Raw genomic sequence first — 19,204 nt, forward strand, 5'->3', positions numbered from 1 at the left:
TTTATTATGCATTTTCGGCCGGTGCGACTTATACTCCGGAGCGACTTATACTCCGAAAAATACGGTACTAAAAAAAGTATATGGTACATTACATGGGGCATGTAAGTGTCAAAAAGCCAAAAGAAGTTGGTAGATGAGAATAAATGTAAAGGTAAAATATAGTATAGAAATGCACGCAATTGCAGGAAATGTAGTCTTGATTTTCAACATTTTCTTTTCGGGTTTGCGTGGTAGCACTTTGTACTGATAGAAATGTTCCTATTTTCCTCTCAATTTTCCCCTTTTTTTCTCTCAAAGAATGCTCACATCCCTGGACATTTCAGAAGCTTAATTATTGCCTGCATTATCTATTCCAAACCCAGTTTTGATGTGTCTTTAGTAGAGCTGGGCGATATAGCTCAAAATTGTACGACAATAGTTAAAATACTGATATTTTTTATAATCTATCAAAAATAAGGACCAGAAGAAAAGTATATTACAAATACGATAAATATTTTCATTTGAACTGTAACCTTCCTCTGATTATAATCCCCTCAGCGATCAAGGCAGAAAGCAAAGGAAATGTCAACACAACCATGGAAAACACTTAATCAATGTAAACAAAATTCTAAAATCACATTGAACACTTAATAATACTCTCTTTTAAAAAGTTGCAAAAATAAGAAACACACGTAAGAAATGCTTAACAAAATAGTGCAAAGTGTAAAAATGTAAACGAAGAGAAACTTGAGAAGACCTATTTCTGGTATTACCGATCTTGATGGGGACAAGAGCCTTGCATAATTAACAGACCACATTAGTCTGACTGCGGTCCGCTTTCAAAAAAATCCAAAAAACTGATGCTGTCGAGGTGAATTTTTCTGTTTGATTGACAATTTTTCGCTCTCTGCAGCACTCATTTTTAGTTTCTCTTCTCACTTCTATGCAAAGAATCAACTACGAGACAACAAGATGGCGCAACCAAACGTGATAGTTGATACTGTTACCTGACTGGCTGTTAGAGTGTCACTCCCACTGATCAGAGATGACTTCCTACATTGTTAAGTTACCAGAGAGCGAGTGCTTATGTTCATGCAACCAACCTTGCTTCACAAACTACATTTTTTTCCGACAAAGAAAAAAACTAAAATATTGCATTATTAAACACATTTTTCATTGATTTCAATTATGTGTCTATCGCTATGATTTGAGGTGAAATTGGAGAATTTGGAGGTAATCCAGTGTCTACCACCATGCTTAATAATTGGTACAATGTTTTTAGATTTTAAATGTTTACCTCATGAGTACGTAGAAGGGGTGTTTTACATTTCAGTCCATGGCAGGTAAAACTGGCTTCACTGTGGACAGTAACACGGGTGATCCAGTAGTTTCCAGTTTATGGCAGGCTTGTGGTTCCTTGGTTGTACTAGAACACTCAACCCAATGTCTTTTCATTTAAAGGGTGACAGTATGGGTCTTCTTGGCAGTTGAAGTGAAACACATCCACATAGGTTGGACTTAAAGGCCTACTGAAATGCGATGTTCTTATTTAAACGGGGATAGTAGGTCCATTCTATGTGTCATACTTGATCATTTCGCGATATTGCCATATTTTTGCTGAAAGGATTTAGTAGAGAACATCGACGATAAAGTTCACAACTTTTGGTCGCTGATAAAAAAGCCTTGCTTGTACCGGAAGTAGCAGACGAGTAGCGTGACATCACAGGTTGTGGAGCTCCTCACATCTGCACATTGTTTACAATCATGGCCACCAGTAGCGAGAGCGATTCGGACCGAGAAAGCGACGATTTCCCCATTAATTTGAGCGAGGATGAAAGATTCGTGGATGAGGAAAGTGAGAGTGAAGGACTAGAGGGCAGTGGGAGCGATTCAGATAGGGAAGATGCTGTGAGAGGCGGGTGGGACCTGATATTCAGCTGGGAATGACTAAAACAGTAAATAAACACAAGACTCTATTAGCCACAACCCAACCAGGCTTATATTTAATATGCCACAAATTAATACCGCATAACAAACACCTCCCCCCTCCCGTCCATATAACCCGCCAATACAACTCAAACACCTGCACAACACACTCAATCCCACAGCTCAAAGTACCGTTCAACTCCCCAAAGTTCATACAGCACATATATTTCCCCAAAGTTACGTACTTGACATGCACATAGCGGCACGCACGTACGGGCAAGCGATCAAATGTTTGGAAGCCGCAGCTGCATGCGTACTCACGGTACCGCGTCTGCGCATCCAACTCAAAGTCCTCCTGGTAAGAGTCTCTGTTGTCCCAGTTCTCCACAGGCCAATGGTAAAGCTTGACTGTCATCTTCCGGGAATGTAAACAATGAAACACCGGCTGTGTTGGTGTTGCTGTAGTCAGCCGCAATACACCGCTTCCCACCTACAGCTTTCTTCTTTGCTGTCTCCATTGTTCATTGAACAAATTGCAAAAGATTCACCAACACAGATGTCCAGAATACTGTGGAATTTTGCGATGAAAACAGACGACTTAATAGCTGACCACCATGCTGTCCCAAAATGTCCTCTACAATCCGTGACGTCACGCGCTGACGTCATCATACCGAGACGTTTTCAGCAGGATTTGTCGCGCAAAATTTAAAATTGCACTTTAGTAAGCTAACCCGGCCGTATTGGCATGTGTTGCAATGTTAAGATTTCATCATTGATATATAAACCATCTGACTGCATGGTCGGTAGTAGTGGGTTTCAGTAGGCCTTTAATTCTTTGAACTGATGTTCTTAGAAACTGCTGTTGTTAATAAACGGGTCCAATCGGAAATTGTAACGTTCACATTGTTGATTTTAAAATCCCCTTGGGTAGTGGTATTCCTTAGTAATGTAATATGTGCACATCCTTTTCGTTGCTTTAATTGCATTTTCATGTAAATGAGTGAGTCTAAATCAGTTCCACGCTGACAAATCACATTGGGAGTAAAGCGAACATACCTAAATGAAAGAAAGACCAAAGAGTTCCCTTGTGCAACAGAGCCTCGAGAAACACATTCATACCTGCATTAATTATGGACAACATTCAAGAAGAGAGGCATTGAAAAATAACCCTGTTTAAAATTAATCAATTTGTTTGATTTGGGTTAATGCAGAACATTTTGACCATCAAGTAAATTTTGAAGCAGGGGTGCACAATAAATATAACATATCAGACAGATAAGTCCAAATAATAATAATTTAAAAAATGCTGCAATAAGGAAAGACAACCCTTTTTGCGTGCTATTTGCACCGAATGTTCTGCAAACATTCCGCAAGGAGGGAAAAACATTCAGCTTCAGCATATCAAACCTTCACATAAACCTGAAACATCAGCAGGGATACTACAGGGTTTTTAAAGCCTGGGAATACGCTTGCGCTGCTAAAAAATCTGCCCCAAAGCCGGCTGCAAAAAAAGTTCCTATTGCCGCAGCTGTCAAGGAAGAATATTGTGTATCTGCTTTTTAAGCATTGTCTAAAAATCTTTTGCAATATTGAGTACATATAAAGTGCACTTCCATGCATTCCAGTACAGTTAACAATCTATAGCTATGTGCACATGGACACATTTAATCGGATTGGAAGCCTAACCTAAATAAAAATGCTTCATGCAAACACGCCATTTGGAATGGTCTGACCCGATCAAAATCGGATCAAAATTTTATTCCGATCGAGACGGGTGGTTTATGCCGAAAGTCCTTCGGATTGTAGAGCATGAAAACACATCTTCCGAAATTCGGGTTAGAATTATCCTTAATGCGCATGTCTTTGATGTTAGCTATGGTGGAGGGGGGGAATACATTTGATAGTCTCGGAATAAAGAGATTGGCTTGCTGCTGTCTCCCACATTCAACATGTACAGACATAGCGTTATATACTATTGAGTATGTTGCTTTAAAACGAGAGAGGCAAAAACAAAAGTATGGTATGGAGTGTCATGTGTCGATGTAACAATAAAAGAAGGTAGCCAGTTGTCGTCTTAACGAGCTGTTTTATTCACAACATTACAGCTACTCCAAGTGCTAATTACTAGCCTCAAACACATACACAGAATGTTGAAACATGAAGACAGGCCGCAACCCGTACATAATCACAACATAAAAAGCACAGAACAGCTACATTTCAAAAAGAGAGGTAAGACAAAAGTAGTGAAGAGAAGGAAAAACTTATAAATAAATACTGTGACGTCGGACAAGCTGAATTGCACAAAGCCATGTTTGATAACAGTGGAAGTCACTGCTTCTTCAGCACCTGCAGTAAGCAAACTTGTCCAAAAGATGGCGCCATAGCACATATATATATATATATATATATATATATATATATATATATATATATATATATAAATATATTAGGGCTGGGCGATATGGCCTTTTTTTAATATTTCGATATTTTTAGGCCACATCGCGATACACGATATATATCTCGATATTTTGCCTTAGCCTTGAATGAACACTTGATACATATAATCACAGCAGTATGATGATTCTATGTGTCTACATTAAAACATTCTTGTTCATACTGCATTAATATATGCTCATTTTAAACTTTAATGCAGAGAGGGAAATCACAACTACCGTATTTTTCGGAGTATAAGTCGCACCGGAGTATAAGTCACACCGGAGTATAAGTCGCACCTGCCGAAAATGCATAATAAAGAAGGAAAAAAACACATATAAATCGCACTGGAGCCCGGCCAAACTATGAAAAAAACTGCGACTTATAGTCCGAAAAATACGGTAAGACAATTGACCAACACTGTATTTATTAAACAGTTATTAAGCAGTGGCACAAACATTCATGTCATTTCCAAAACAGAAAGTGCAAAATTGTCAGTCATTTTAAAACAAGCTATTAGTGCACTTTTGTGCATGATGTCACTAAGATGACATATAACAACACTAAATTAAAGTGCACTTTTTGTGCAGAACGCCACTACAATAGTTTAAAACAAATAAAGTGCACTTTTGTGCATGATGTCACACAAGATATTTCAATAACTGTCAAATAAAAATTAGCTGCATAATAGGACATCAAATTGTGTACGTCCTTCGCTATGTGGTAGGTTCCTGCGGACGTTATCTCTTTTTGTTGTTGACTATTTTTTTCATACGGTGTTGATCTGGAAATGTTTGCCTCCGTATTTTGATGGTGTGGGCGTGTAGCACCGAACGGAGATGTTGACATGCGGAGTAAGCACTCTTCATTCTCTAGCAGGTGACTTTTCAAATGATGCTACATATTAGCAGTAATGCTACTTTTTGTAGCAATGCTTTTTCCCCACAATTGACAAATTACGGTTGTCTGTTCGCCATATTCCCACTTGAAGCCAAACCACCGCCAGACGATGGACCCCCTGCTGTTTTTCTTGGGAATTAATTCTTCCTTCATTTGTTACCAGATTCGCACCTTCTTTCTCTCGTATTACCGCTCGCACCACTCCGCTAGCATCACAGCTAACGTTACCCATTCTGCTACCTCTCTGCTCCGCGAGGGCGTATATGTATGTGACGTATGTAAGAAGGTGCGCTTGCTGTCTGTGAGAAGGACAGACAAGAGAGAGTGGGAAGAGCCTGTAGTGTAATGCCTGCAGCTAAAAGCAACTGTGTGAGAACGTATACTCGAATATCACGATATAGTCATTTTCTATATCGCACAGAGACAAACCCGCGATATATCGAGTACATCGATATATCGCCCAGCCCTAGTATATATATATATATATATATATATCTACGTGTATATATGTATAATTTATGTGTATATATATATATATATATATATATATATATATATATATATATATATATATATATATATATATATATATATATATAGATATAGATATATATATGGATTTAAATTACTTTTTGTATAGCTTGATTTCAACATTTTTATTACTGAGACCCTTCCGACTCCCGGGACCAAACTTGAGGGGAGCCTTAAATGTTTAAAAAAAAATCCATATATTTTTTTGGTTTTGAAAGTATCAGAATGGCCCCCACATACTTTGATTTTTTTTAGTGTGCGGCCCTCCGTTGAAAAAGTTTGAACATCCCTGGCTTACAGTAGGAATTTTTGCCTCTTCCATTTGCATTTGACATTAGTTTGAAAAGTCGTTTAGCTGGGGAAAAACAGACAAACTGGACAACAGCTGTGACAATATAATGATACCTACGTGGTGATTCCTTCCTCTCTTGGTACTGTAAGTCATCCTTGTTGTTGGTATTCAGCAATGCAGTCGATTAGTGTCTGCAGTTGTTTTGAGAGCAGGAAACATTAGCATTTAGATGTGCAGAGAAACTCACCTGCTGCTTTCATTGGTAGGCTGTGCAGGGAAATTGCCATTAAGTAAATGTCCCCTTTGGGGTGACACATTGTACTATACAGTATTGTCAATAGATGCATTAAGTAAATGTTTTTCCATTGATGGTTATTGTTCAAGCATGTCAAATGAGAAGCGGGCGGAATGCACAAGTGCTTTCCAGTACCTGTCTCTCAATCTATTGTATGCACAGCAAGGCATGTTTGTTGACTAACAACATAGATTATGAGTCATTATTTGTGTGATGTCAGGCAAGCATAATACAAGACTTGCTCAGTTACCGTGTAGAATACAAGATCAAGATGCTTTTTTTCGCTGTAAATGTCATGACAGATTTGGTTTAATTAAAAAAGGCAATGATGATGTTATGTTTTTATGTTATCTGATGTTTTCAAATCACATATTGGGGCTGCATGGTGGTTTAGTGGTGAGCATATCAACCTCGCTCTTAGGAGATTATGGGTTAAAAACTCATCTGGAGCATCTCTGTGTGGCGTTCGCATGCTTGGGGTTTTTTCTCCAGATACTCTGGGCCCAACTTTTCCAGTACACTGAATTTGTAATCTTTTACTTTTGCTGTTTATCGTATTCAATAATTATATCTAACTTGATTACGGGTCAATAGGACTAAACCATGTCAAATGATATAAAACCATGATTATTATTTATTGAACACATAAACCTGTACATACAACAACATTAATAGACCAGAATAAACGTCTTGTCATGCATCACTCAACGAGTGCTTTTCATATATAAGGCGCACCGGATAATAAGGCGCATTAAATGGGTCAAATTATAGACTTAGACTTAGACTTCCTTTTTATTGTCATTCAAATTTGAACTTTACAGCACAGATAAGAACGAAATTTCGTTACATAAGCTTATGGTAGTGCAGGTTAAAAAAGCAATAAGGTGCATGTATAAATAAATACATATATATATATATATATATATATATATATAAATAATATATATATAAAATAAATAAATATATATAAATATATATAAATAAATAAATACATTACTGTACAGATAAATATATTGCACTTTTTCACATGCGTCCACGTTTATGGATGTATGTTATATTGTCTTTTTTATTCCAGCGAGTTAATCCATTTTGGGGGGAGTTGAGGGGATCATTTAATTATGATGCGTTCAAGAGTCTTACGGCCTGAGGGAAGAAGCTGTTACAGAACCTGGAGGTTCTGCTTCGGAGGCTGCGGAACCTCTTTCTAGAGTCCAGCAGTGAAAACAGTCCTTGGTGGGGGTGGGAGGAGTCTTTGCAGATTTTCTGAGCCCTGGTCAGGTAGCGGCTTTTTGCGATCTCCTGGATAGGGAGAAGAGGAGTCTTGATTATCTTTTGCGCCGTCCTCACCACTCTCTGGAGAGACTTCCAGTCTGATGCACTGCAAGCTCCAGTCCAGACAGAGAGGCAGTTGGTCAGCAGGCTCTCTATAGTGCCTCTGTAGAATGTGGTGAGAATGGGGGGAGGGAGCTGTGCTCTTTTCATCCGACGCAAAAAGTACATGTGCTGCTGAGCTCTTTTTACAAGAGCTCCGGTGTGTAGGGACCAGGTTATATTGTCAGTTATCTGCACCCCCAGGAACTTGGTGATGCTTACTATCTCCACCGCTGTGCCGTTGATGTAGAGTGGAGCGTGGCTGGACTGGTGCTGCCTGAAGTCAACGATGATCTCCGTGGTCTTGTTGACATTCAGGACCAGGTTGTTGGTTCTGCACCAGTCAACCAGATGTTTCACCTCCTCCCTGTTGTCCATCTCGTTGTTGTCACGGATGAGGCCCACTACTGCCGTGTCGTCCGCATACTTCACAATGTGGTTAGTAGTGGACCTAGCGCAGCAGTCATGAGTCATCAACGTGAACAGCAGTGGACTCAGGAAGCAGCCCTGCTCAGGGAGATGGCACTGGAGGTGTTGTTGCCCACTCTCACAGATTGGGGTCTGTCTGTGTAAATTAGGATTTATTTTCTACATTTAAAACACGTCCTTGTGGTCTACATAACATGTAATGGTGGTTCTTTGGTCAACATTTTGCAAAGACTATGTTTTACAGACCGTTTTCAAGCTGCTTTCTGCGCCTTTTGGTGGGCGGTCTTGTTTATGTGTCTTCTCCCCGTCAGCCATGTTGCAATTTTTAGCGCTTCCATAGCGAAACTGCTGACAGATTAAGTTTGAACTATAAACTACTTTGTATTACTGGAGAAATGTCAATAGGGAAGAATGAATGCCCCACAACAAGACGATAGAATAAAAAGGAGCTTATTGAATACGGCGCGGACTACACTGGCGGATGCGCGCAAATTCTTGGGACTTATACAAATTCCAAATACGAAACAACCGGTACCAAGAGGTAAGAAAAATTGGTTTTGCATCATATGTCTCCTAATTTTGGGATAGGCATTTTGGGGTTCTTATACACACCATAATAATACCCATATGTTGAAGCACAGTACGTCTGACTACGGTAGCCGTAATACTTGTGAAGCGGTGCGGCTTCGTACCTTACCAAAGTCATACTAAAACATTTTCACAGATTTTTGTGTGCTGTGTGTAATGTTCTATGTTGTCAATGAAACATCAACGTTTTTCTCTTGCTTGCTAGTGTAATTTATTGAACAAGCGTCAACCTGCAGTCCACAAGTATCTCTTGTGTGACTGCCGTCTACTGGTCACACTTATCATTCCACTATATACCACATAAAATTGATTTGAGGTCAGGAAACAACCAGATTCAATACAAACATAAGGCGCACCAGACTATAAGGCACACTGTTGAATTTTGAGAAAATTAAATAATTTTAAGTTGAATACAGTATATGTTTAGTTTCTCCAATTTGGCCATGTTTTAGAAAAAAATTAATTGAGTTTTTAACCTCATTGAAAAACTCCACCTACCGTAATTTCCAGACTACAAGCCACTACTATTTTCTCAAGCTTTGAACCCTGCGCTTAAACAATGTTACTTCTAATTTTTGGATTTTTCCTGGTTCACAAGTTTCACATGCCGCCAATACATTAATCTCGTCACATCCGATCATTGAAATTTCCGAACGGGTCACAGCAGGTAGTGTCTCATTGACTGCATGAAAAGATTAGTTTGACAGCATTTGTTGGATCGACCAACTTTTCAAAGCATTGGAAAAGTCACAAAGAACTCAATGAATCTCTAAGAAAGAGCATTTTAGACTTGCATAAATTGGTCAATTGTAAACAACTGCTGATTTCAAGCAAACAATAGCGCGTTAGTATCCCTAAGTTATTTGAATATGACACAATTTTGCCAATGTCTTGAAGAAAATTCAAGAGTGACAGTATGGATTTACACATAGAGTCATAGAATGGGTTTAATGCATCTGCTCCTTGCTAGATATGTATGATTACCTTTATCTTTTATATATAAAAACAAAAAAATCAATTAAGGTTCCATACAGATTCACTAAGACCAATCCCCCTTCCAGTATAATGGTAAAGGTTAAGGTGAAAGAAGACCCTGTGCCGAAATTGACACAATCAAACGTGACAGAAATTTGCTGTTGGACAGGCCAGATGCTTTCTGAGAAAACCTTTTATGTTCAGACAAAACACAAATTGAGTTGTTTGGCGACACTAACAAGAAGTAGCTTCTTAACTTTGTTTTTTGATTTGGTGATCCAATACTCTGAGGTACTCTGAAGTATTTTCTAAAGAACTAAAAGCATGAAATGATAAATCCTCTAATTTAGGTTTATATTTGATGACCTAAAAAAGGAATACAGGATACAAATGCATTCTTTGTTCTGTAGTGATCGTCTTTTTTATTTGATGCTCACCTTAATTCTCTCTGGTTGTCTGTTTTAGGTTATTGCCTGGAGTGAAAAGTACAGCAGTTCCTCCCATCCAACCTACAGATATACAGTATGTGAGTTCAGTGCTCTCAGCTGACTGACTTTTACAGTGTTATTTTCAAGAATGTGATGTTTCCTGCAGTGAGGTGGTCTAAGGTGTGCTATCGAGGACCAGTGTCCTCTGCAGTGGACGTTTGTGTTTTTCTGAAAATTGTAACTCCAACAAAACAGAACAAAATGGGAGAGGATATGATACAGTGGATCCCATTGAGGTCGACCTTGTTAATGTTAACAACCCAGCTAAGTCAATACCTGCTGTGCCCTAAAGCAGTGTTTCTTAACCATTGGGCTGTGGCCCATTGTGGTCTCTATGGGCCGCCGCTGTACTCAGTTGTAATAGACATTTCCACCACTTGTGGCAGTAATGACAATGTCAAACAAACAAGCAAAAAAAGTTTCCTTAGCGCAAAAATGATGACTAAAGTAGTCATCATCTGTATTTACATCTGCACTTAAATTTTAATGACAATTTCAGAAACATATATATTATTATTTATTATTCATTTACTTAGAATGTATTTATTTTAGTTTTGATGAGTCCCTTCTTGTGTAGTATATTTGATTAGTATTTATTTTGTAATCAGTCTGATCAAAGTCTTGATAATAATCTTTGGGATTAACACGTTTCCATATCATTTGACATGGTTTATCCTGTTAAACTGTAAATAGGTTAGATATAATTATTGAATATGATTCAAATCAAGGCACCTGAGCCAAGTGTGCAGTTTTTAACCAGGTTTTAATGTACATCGATTTTATCAAAAGTTTTCTCTCCACGTCCGTATCCTCTCACCCCTCCTGCTCCCGGCCGCTTACTGTTAAAGACAACAAATGATTAGATTAACACGTAATCACCTGTCAGCTGTGTCTCGCCGTCAGCACATGCCCCGCTCCTATCCGATGGTGCTCGTCCTCAGCACCATAGACAGAGGCGGTGACCTTTGCTCCTGCAGGCGCGCTGGCCACACCTCCCTCCACACACCCCATATGTGTCTGATGCACATACAGTACCAGAAACTGCAATTAGCCGTGCTAATGTTGGAATGCATTTCCTCAGCGTATCAGCATATTGAGAATGAATTAGGCACTGACACTATATTTTGCCCTGTGAGTTGGATGCCACACCGACATACAGGCTAACGGGCATATATTTCCCCCGTTAGCCTATATGTCGATGTGTCATTGACCGGGCTAGCATGCTAAGCTACACTAGTGTGATGGTCTTCGCCCCTAAGCATTCGTTGCATGAACATACTAGCTTTGTTAGACAAGGTCAGAGACTGTATTGGACAATATAGTTTACATATGAAATGTCCATTTCCATGTATTACAGGTAATAAGAAAATGTAAATGCCTTACTTACCTATCAAGGAGGAAATTAGCAAGTTTGGCATCAGATGATAAAATCTTCTCCGCCTTCAATCGTCTCCATCTTTCAAAGGCATCCCCGATACAAATCCTCGTTTTGTTCCTGGTTCTGTCATGAATAAGTTGAGAATCGTAACGACGCCTTTTAGATTTACTAAGGTCTGATATGTTTAGTAACTTTACCAGTGGCAGTAGCTCGACGAAGGTGGCGGTGCGTAACTGGCACCTTGAATGTGACACACTCACAGACATTCTAATTGGTCAAACGGTGGAGGGCGGGGCATTGAAATGAAAACAATAACAACATTTTGGGGCTGTAAATCTAATTTTTAAATGAGCATATCCCGGCTGAACTACTGTTATCAGTTATAAAGGTATTCGAAAAGAACATGATTTTTTAATGACTTTTGACATATCAGGGCCATTTAATGATGGCTTGACATGACATTGTAACATTTGGCACCTTTAATTATATACAGTATGCCTGAATAAACAAGGGTCATTATTCATTTGCAAAATATGTGAAAGAAAATTGTTAAGACTTTGTATCGCAATGCATTATCATAGCCTATTGTGGCTCGGACAACGTCTGAAAGAAAGCTCGCTGTCAGGCTGTGTGCTGCTCGTTAAATTGAGTCCTGAGATCCTGAGGCAATAGAGGTGAGATAGGCAGTCTTTGTTGCAAACCTGTTCAGTCGTACAAAGCACGTGGCAAACTAAAGTAACGGTGCAGCAAAAGGACAACAAAGGAAGCACCGAATAAAAACAGTCCAAACTAAAATGTAAAGGTAAAGACAGATAAACAGTCAAAATTGGCTCGGCGGAGTTACGGTTGGTGCAGGCAGACAAAAAGGCACAGAAAAGGGCCAGAGTTGGAGAAGCAAAAATACAAATGGGATACAGGCTAACAAAGGGCAGCATGTCGTGAAGTATTCAAGAAAAATCAATAACCCGATGCAGGCCAGTAGAAACTGGGGAGGCTAAATTGACAAAGACTGATGAGGGACAGCTGCAACATGCTAAATTACTCCGCCCACCACAGGAAGGCTTGTATCTAGGTAACACAAAATGGATGTAGTAAACAAAATTAGAGGGACTAACAAGAACAAAGTAAAAGGACCAAAGTAAATCTCGACAATAACACGGTGAGGCGTGACACTAGCACTTGCATCTGTACACAATTTCCCTATATATATGCTATACAAAATTAATCCTATTGGTATTGGGTAGATTAGAACAAGTGTGGGCAGATAAAGTCAGGAACAAAAAATACAGTATGTAGATTAGAGCGTGTGGAAAGTAACATCTTGGGTCCGACTTTGGATTGACAAGAAGTACATCCAGGGATGAGGAAAAACAACAGTAGAGCTATCCAGAAGCACTGGGAGCGTCTCAACACTTCCTGCGCTCATCTTTTATTAATTCACAGGAACATTCTTCCTTCTTCTGGGAGAGAAATTAATACAGCTCTCTATCATCCTGACAATGCATAGCAGCCTTTGTTATTTTTTTAACCATCTATCATCAACCGGCTTCCTTTGTCCAAGAAAAAGAAAGTGAGGTATAATCGTGTTTTATTTGATCATTCAACATTTGATTAGAATATTTCACAATTCTGTCTTGCTCATCTTGTTTAATTTTTTTTTAGACCAGTGGTTCTAAACCTTTTAGCGCAGGGGTCAGCAAACCAAAATGTTGAAAGAGCCATATTGGACCAAAAATACAACAAAAAAAAATCTGTCTGGAGCTGCAAAAAATTAAAAGCCTTATATAAGTGTTATAATGGAGGCAACACATGATGTAAGTGTCTATATCAGCTATATTACCCTACTATCAAAGGCTGACGCAAATCTTCGTTGACAGAAATGTTGTATTTAAATTTTTATTCTACACATTTTTGCAACATTGGAAATCATTAGTAAAACGGAGGCTCCTCACAGGATGATAACTCCTGGAAATTACTGGCTTATAATGACCAAAGGTATAGATGTGTGTGTCCAAGTTTAAGGAATCGGCAGGCTGTCTTCTTCTAATAGATTTATTACAATCTTTGCAAGCTGGGTAACGTTTGCTGTGGTCTGGAACAACATGGCACACAAACTATGATAAATGCAGCCAATATTACATACATATAATGAGACATCCATCCATCCATATTCTACCACTTGTCCCTTTCGGGGTCGCATTCGGGTGGAAGGTGGGGTACACCCTGGACAAGTCGCCACCTCATCGCAGGGCCAACACGGATAGACAGACAACATTCATACACATATAAATTAAATACACAGAAGACATAAGTGAAGTAAATTAAATGAGCTCAAATATACCTACAAACGAGGCATAATGATGCAATATGTACATACAAATAGCCTAAATAGCATGTTAGCATCGATGAGCTTACTGTTATGCACTGACCAAATATGCCTTATTAACACGCCAATAAGTCAATAAAATCAACAAAGCTCACCTTTGCGCATTCACGCACAACACAACACGTTTGGTGGACAAAATAAGACACAGAAGGAGTGGCATAAAACACGTATCTCCGTGGCAGCATCAGAGAAAGTTGTACATATAAACAAACTACGATGAGTTCAGGGATCGCTGAAATTAGTGAAAACGGTGCTTGCCAAATACTCGCATCAGTGAAGCATGTATAAAATAAACAGTGGGATGTCTAACAATTAGGAAGGTTTGTGTCATGTTTGTTCTCCTACAGAAAATATATTAAAACAAAAAATAAATGTTTTTCTTCATCTTTTTCCATTTTCACACATCTCTGAAAGAGATCCAGGGAGCCACCAGGGCGGCGCTAAAGAGCCGCATGCAGCTCTAGAGCCGCGGGTTGCTGACCGTGTTTTAGGGTAAATACGAGATGTGTCAGCTCATGTAAAGCTGCTGAGATTGAAACAAATCGGGCTGATATTGCGGATCTTGCAAGCTCGGATGTCATTAATGGTTTAATTTTAACAGACAAAAACGCAATACATTAAACATATTTTTCCTATTGCACTCAAAGAACAATATTAGGTGGTTAAATAACAATTAAAAGGTAATAAACACATTTGTTTTTTCTTGTTGCACTCTAAGAAGGAATTACAATTGTATATATTACATTAGGATTACAGTAGGTTAGAATACAACAAAAAGCTTCATTGACGTTGTAATAAATGCTTCATTAATTATTGTTGCCACTCTTGGTCTGTGCTATGAGACGAATAACAGTTGGTTGGGGGGCGCATAATAAATGAAAATAACATACGGGTATTATTATGGTGTGTGTATAAGGACTGCAAAATGGCACCCGTTAGCAGACATATTACCTGGCGATTTGTTTCGCAATATTATGGAAAACCAACTTTTCTTACCTTCTGGCATCGGCTGATGTGTATTTGGGATCTGCATAGGTCCTGAAAATTTGCGCGCGTCCGCCTTTGTAGTCCGTGACGACCACATAGTCGATAAGCTTCTTCTTTTCCCTATCTTCTTGTTATGTGGCATTCATCCTCCACTGTTGCCATTTCTAATATAAAGTAGCGTAAAGTTCTTACTTATATCTGTCAGTAGACTCAATATGAAAGCGTTAAAAACTACCGGTCTAGTGGGTTTACATAATTCACCCACGGAACTTTAGTGATTAGAGAGTTCCGGTCAGATGGTTTTTCACGGGACACATTTCCTGTGTTGTTGTTACACTAATGAGCCACGGATGAGGAGATGCTGCTTCGTTATTGATTTAAGTAAAGTCTGAATGTCATTAAAACAGTTAGACAAACACTTTTGGCACTCCTTCGACTCCCGTCCTTGCACAATACGCTGTCGAAGGTGATCCACTTAAAGAAGACCGCCTACAAAACCACAAAATCCTGAAGCGACTGTCAGACAGCGACTTGAAGATGGTTTGTAAAACATCATGTATGCAACATTTTGACCAAAGAACCACCATTACATGTTATGTAGACCACAAGGAAGTTAGAAAAAAATCATAATATGATCCCTTTAATGCGCCTTATAATCTGGTGCGCCTTTTGTATGATAATAGACCTAAATAAACCCCCTCATCGGCAGTGCGCCTTATAATCTGGTGTGCCCTATGGTTTGGGAAATACAGTACAATCATTAATAAATATATATATATAGGAAGAGCTGGACGAAGTGGCTGGGGAGAGGGAAGTCTGGGCTTCCCTGCTTAGGCTGCTGCCCCCGCGACCCGACCTCGGATAAGCGGAAGAAGATGGATGGATGGGTGGATATATATATATATATATATATATATATATAGTTAAAAGCACACATGTAGCAGGTTAAACCCACATTGTAAAAGGTAAAACACAGGTTGTAGGAATTTGTTACAAAATTCTGTCATTTCACTTGCATTAGTTAACGCTACGTGGGCAGTGCCGGTTTGGACTCCGCTAATAATTGGCAACAAGCAAAGCATTTGTGTGCATGTCTACTTATCTGTATATGCACAGCAGGGGAGCGAGTTAACTACAATATTACCTGTCACTCTTTATAACTCCTTGTGCAGATTTGAATGCTTGTTATTTAAATGTTTAAATGTTTGAAGCAAAGGTGGTAATACTAATCGCCACCTTTGGCAAGGCATGATTTAAAGCTGCACTTCAAGCGCAGTGCTTCCGTGTTTAAAACGTTACCTTTATCAATAGTTTTAGAGCCCGAATACCTCCATATATATTCACGCACTCTTTATTAACTACCGTAGTAGAATCACAGTTTTTTGCCATTCCTTCTCTCCATTGTGTTTCTGCTTGTATGCGCTTTGTGTGTGTTCAACAACATGCGCCTCGTCATTGCTGCACAGCAGCATACGGATGAAAAGAAAATTACAGTATTTTTAAAGGGCAGTATAGTATCGTTTTTAATTCATTAATACCGCTGTACTTTATTAGTATTGGTAAACCGTACAGCCCTAGTAGGGATGCAACAGTACTCCTGCACAGAACAGTCCGCCTTTGTTGACCGTTGTCTTGTGTATGTCTGTGAATGTGTGTGTTTGTGTACTTATGCATGTGTTTTTGTTTGTGTGTGTATGTTTATGTCAATATGTTTGTATCTGTGTCTGTGCATGGCCATCCCTGTCATCTGTGGCATAAGTCAGGCTCCTCACGACGTAATTAATGTTTAATCAACGTTGTGCCTTTTCCCCCTCACACAGCTGGAAGTGCAGCCCAAAGGAATAAAGTAAATAAATATGGCTAACATCAGCATAGTTGTTGAAACACAACACTAGCTGCATGTCCATTCTTTGCTAGTTTTTTGCAAAATAAAAGCGATATTTCAATAATTTCGATAAACTATATTTGAGACTTGTAGCGGTTTCCATTAAAGGGTGTTTTGAGTCATGAGCCGTAATTCTCGTAAAATCTCGTCCCGCGAGACTCCACTTTGAGGAAGATATTGCAGCCACCGCTGGTGCCGACTCTGTCCTTACAGCCCCCTCGACATTGTTCGGGCATTTGGGTCTCTCCAAGCCTGCGGGTCGACCTCTATTACAGGGAAGGAATCCACGAGACGGCCCGGTGCAGCCGACCGATTGGAAGCGAGACCAAGACCAAGTCTGCCCTAGTTGTCCTGCGTTGGCGCCTCGCCGGTTCGGTGTTTAAATGACCTCTAAATGCGAAAAAATTGTTTACATCATGCTTTTGCGAAACACTTGAATATCAAAACGTCTCAAAACCCACCCCATGAGATCGCAAAAATGTTCCAGCGATATTTGAGAGTTTTTTTTCCAAAATATGAGTGTTTCCATTACCACTTTGTTATTGCGATATTTAGGTTTTGCACATTTTTAGGGTTAATGGAAACACAGCTACTGAGAAGGAGCAGCGACTTCAGTGACAGACTTTAGTCTCTCTAGTCACGTCTTCATGGGCAAAATGTATTTAATATGATCATTATTTGGATTAGAATGTTATTGTGTACATGGACCCTGAAAAAAATGATCCAACTATGACCTACGTTTTTATGCATCACACCTTCAATCGGAATACTTTATTTTGACATGTGCAACACATACCGTAAAAAGAAGTAGAAGAAGAAGAAGCAGTGACTTCCGCAAACATAGCTCATAACATCCATTTTTTGCTTGTCCGACGTTGTCACGTTATTTATTTATCAATGTTCCTTATGTTTGCTACTTTTGTTTTACCGCTCTTTTTGAAACTGAGCTGTTCTGTGCTCTCCATGTTGTGATATGTACAGGTTGGCGTAGTTTCTGTAGTCGCAGATGTGACGTCATCAGGGTGCGTCTTCATGTCACAATATTCTGTGAACGTGTCTGAGGCTAGCAGTTAGCACTTGGAGTAGTTAAGGCCGTGAATAAACCAGTTTGTTGCGAATTGGATCCTTTTATTGTTACATTGACACATGACATTCCAGATCATACTTTTGTTTTTGCTAGTCTTGATTTTAGAGCAGCAAATTCAAAAGTATTTAACGCTACTTCTGTACATGTTAAATGGGGGGAAGACAGCAGCAAGACAATCGCTTCATTCCTAGACTATTACATTTAGTCCCCCTTCCACCACCAAAGTATAGCTGACGTTGCAGACATGCGCAGTAAAGATAATTTTGACCCAAACTTTGGAAGAAGTATGTAAATGCGCTCCAATCTGAATGAATATTGGCATAAACCACCCATCTCGATCGGAAGGAAATTTTGATCTGAACGTGTGTGATCGGAGCAAAATATTTTAATTGGTGTGTTTACATGACGCATTTATATTTTGGTTAGGCTTTTATTCTAATTGATTGTGTCCATGTGCACAAAGCTACTGACTGCTGCAGCTCACTATTAATTCTGCCTGCTATGCAGACTTGCAGGCAGGCACAAAATGTCTTTGTGACTGAACTACTGTATAGGTCCAAACTGGGAGAATAAACACACATGCTAATTTAATCAGAAAAAAAAAAAGTTTTATATCTAAATATTTTTTAATTAGATTTTTTGTTTGTGTTTGCTCTGATTCAACTCCTAAGATATAACATGTACTAAAAAACTCTGCAGACACATTTTATTCAAATCATTTTTGTGTTTGTGGATAAAAAAACATTTTTCTCCTGAAATAATCATTAAAAATGTTTTATGTGTTGGTACACATTATTTTAAAGTACTTTCATTAAATATAAGATACAGTGTTAGAGTTTTAAAAAAAAGCCCACAATCCGGGTCGCCGCTTGCTGTTTGCCAAACCACTGGTGAGGAGCACTGATTTATACAAGTAATCAAAGAGTACAAATATAAATTTACCATTTGAAATTGTTGTTTAGTAAAGTTACTTTACTTGAAAAAAGTCTTATAGTATTCAGTACACCACTGATACTTTGTTTACTGCAGAATGAAGTACACAATCGTAGATATGAACAACATAACAATTGTGTACTGTGATGCTGTCGATCAAACATGGTGGACTTGTATGTTACTAGATACTGCAGTGGGCAGCACGGTGGAAGAGGGGTTAGTGCATCTGCCTCACAATACGAAGGTCATGAGTAGTCTTGGGTTCAATCCCGGGCTCGGGATCTTTCTGTGTGGAGTTTGCATGTCCTCCCCGTGACTGCGTGGGTTCCCTCCGGGTACTC

The 19,204-nt window shown here is 39.1% G+C and overlaps 1 protein-coding gene across 3 annotated transcripts in view; it reads left to right on the forward strand.

The window, feature by feature from the left end:
* The window catches only part of LOC133616117 (amyloid-beta A4 precursor protein-binding family A member 2-like), a 163,213-nt gene that overhangs the window by 18,704 nt on the left and 125,305 nt on the right, over window positions 1–19,204 (forward strand). For 2 of the 3 annotated variants that reach the window (XM_061975229.1, XM_061975232.1), the window contains exon 2: window positions 10,185–10,241. The gene's annotated coding sequence lies outside the window, so the exon portion shown is untranslated. Of the gene's footprint in view, window positions 1–10,184; window positions 10,246–19,204 lie in introns of all 3 variants that reach the window. The other variant, XM_061975230.1, reaches the window with a different exon arrangement.

This window comes from Nerophis lumbriciformis, linkage group LG15, assembly GCF_033978685.3.
Source record: "Nerophis lumbriciformis linkage group LG15, RoL_Nlum_v2.1, whole genome shotgun sequence".
Classification (NCBI taxonomy): domain Eukaryota; kingdom Metazoa; phylum Chordata; class Actinopteri; order Syngnathiformes; family Syngnathidae; genus Nerophis; species Nerophis lumbriciformis.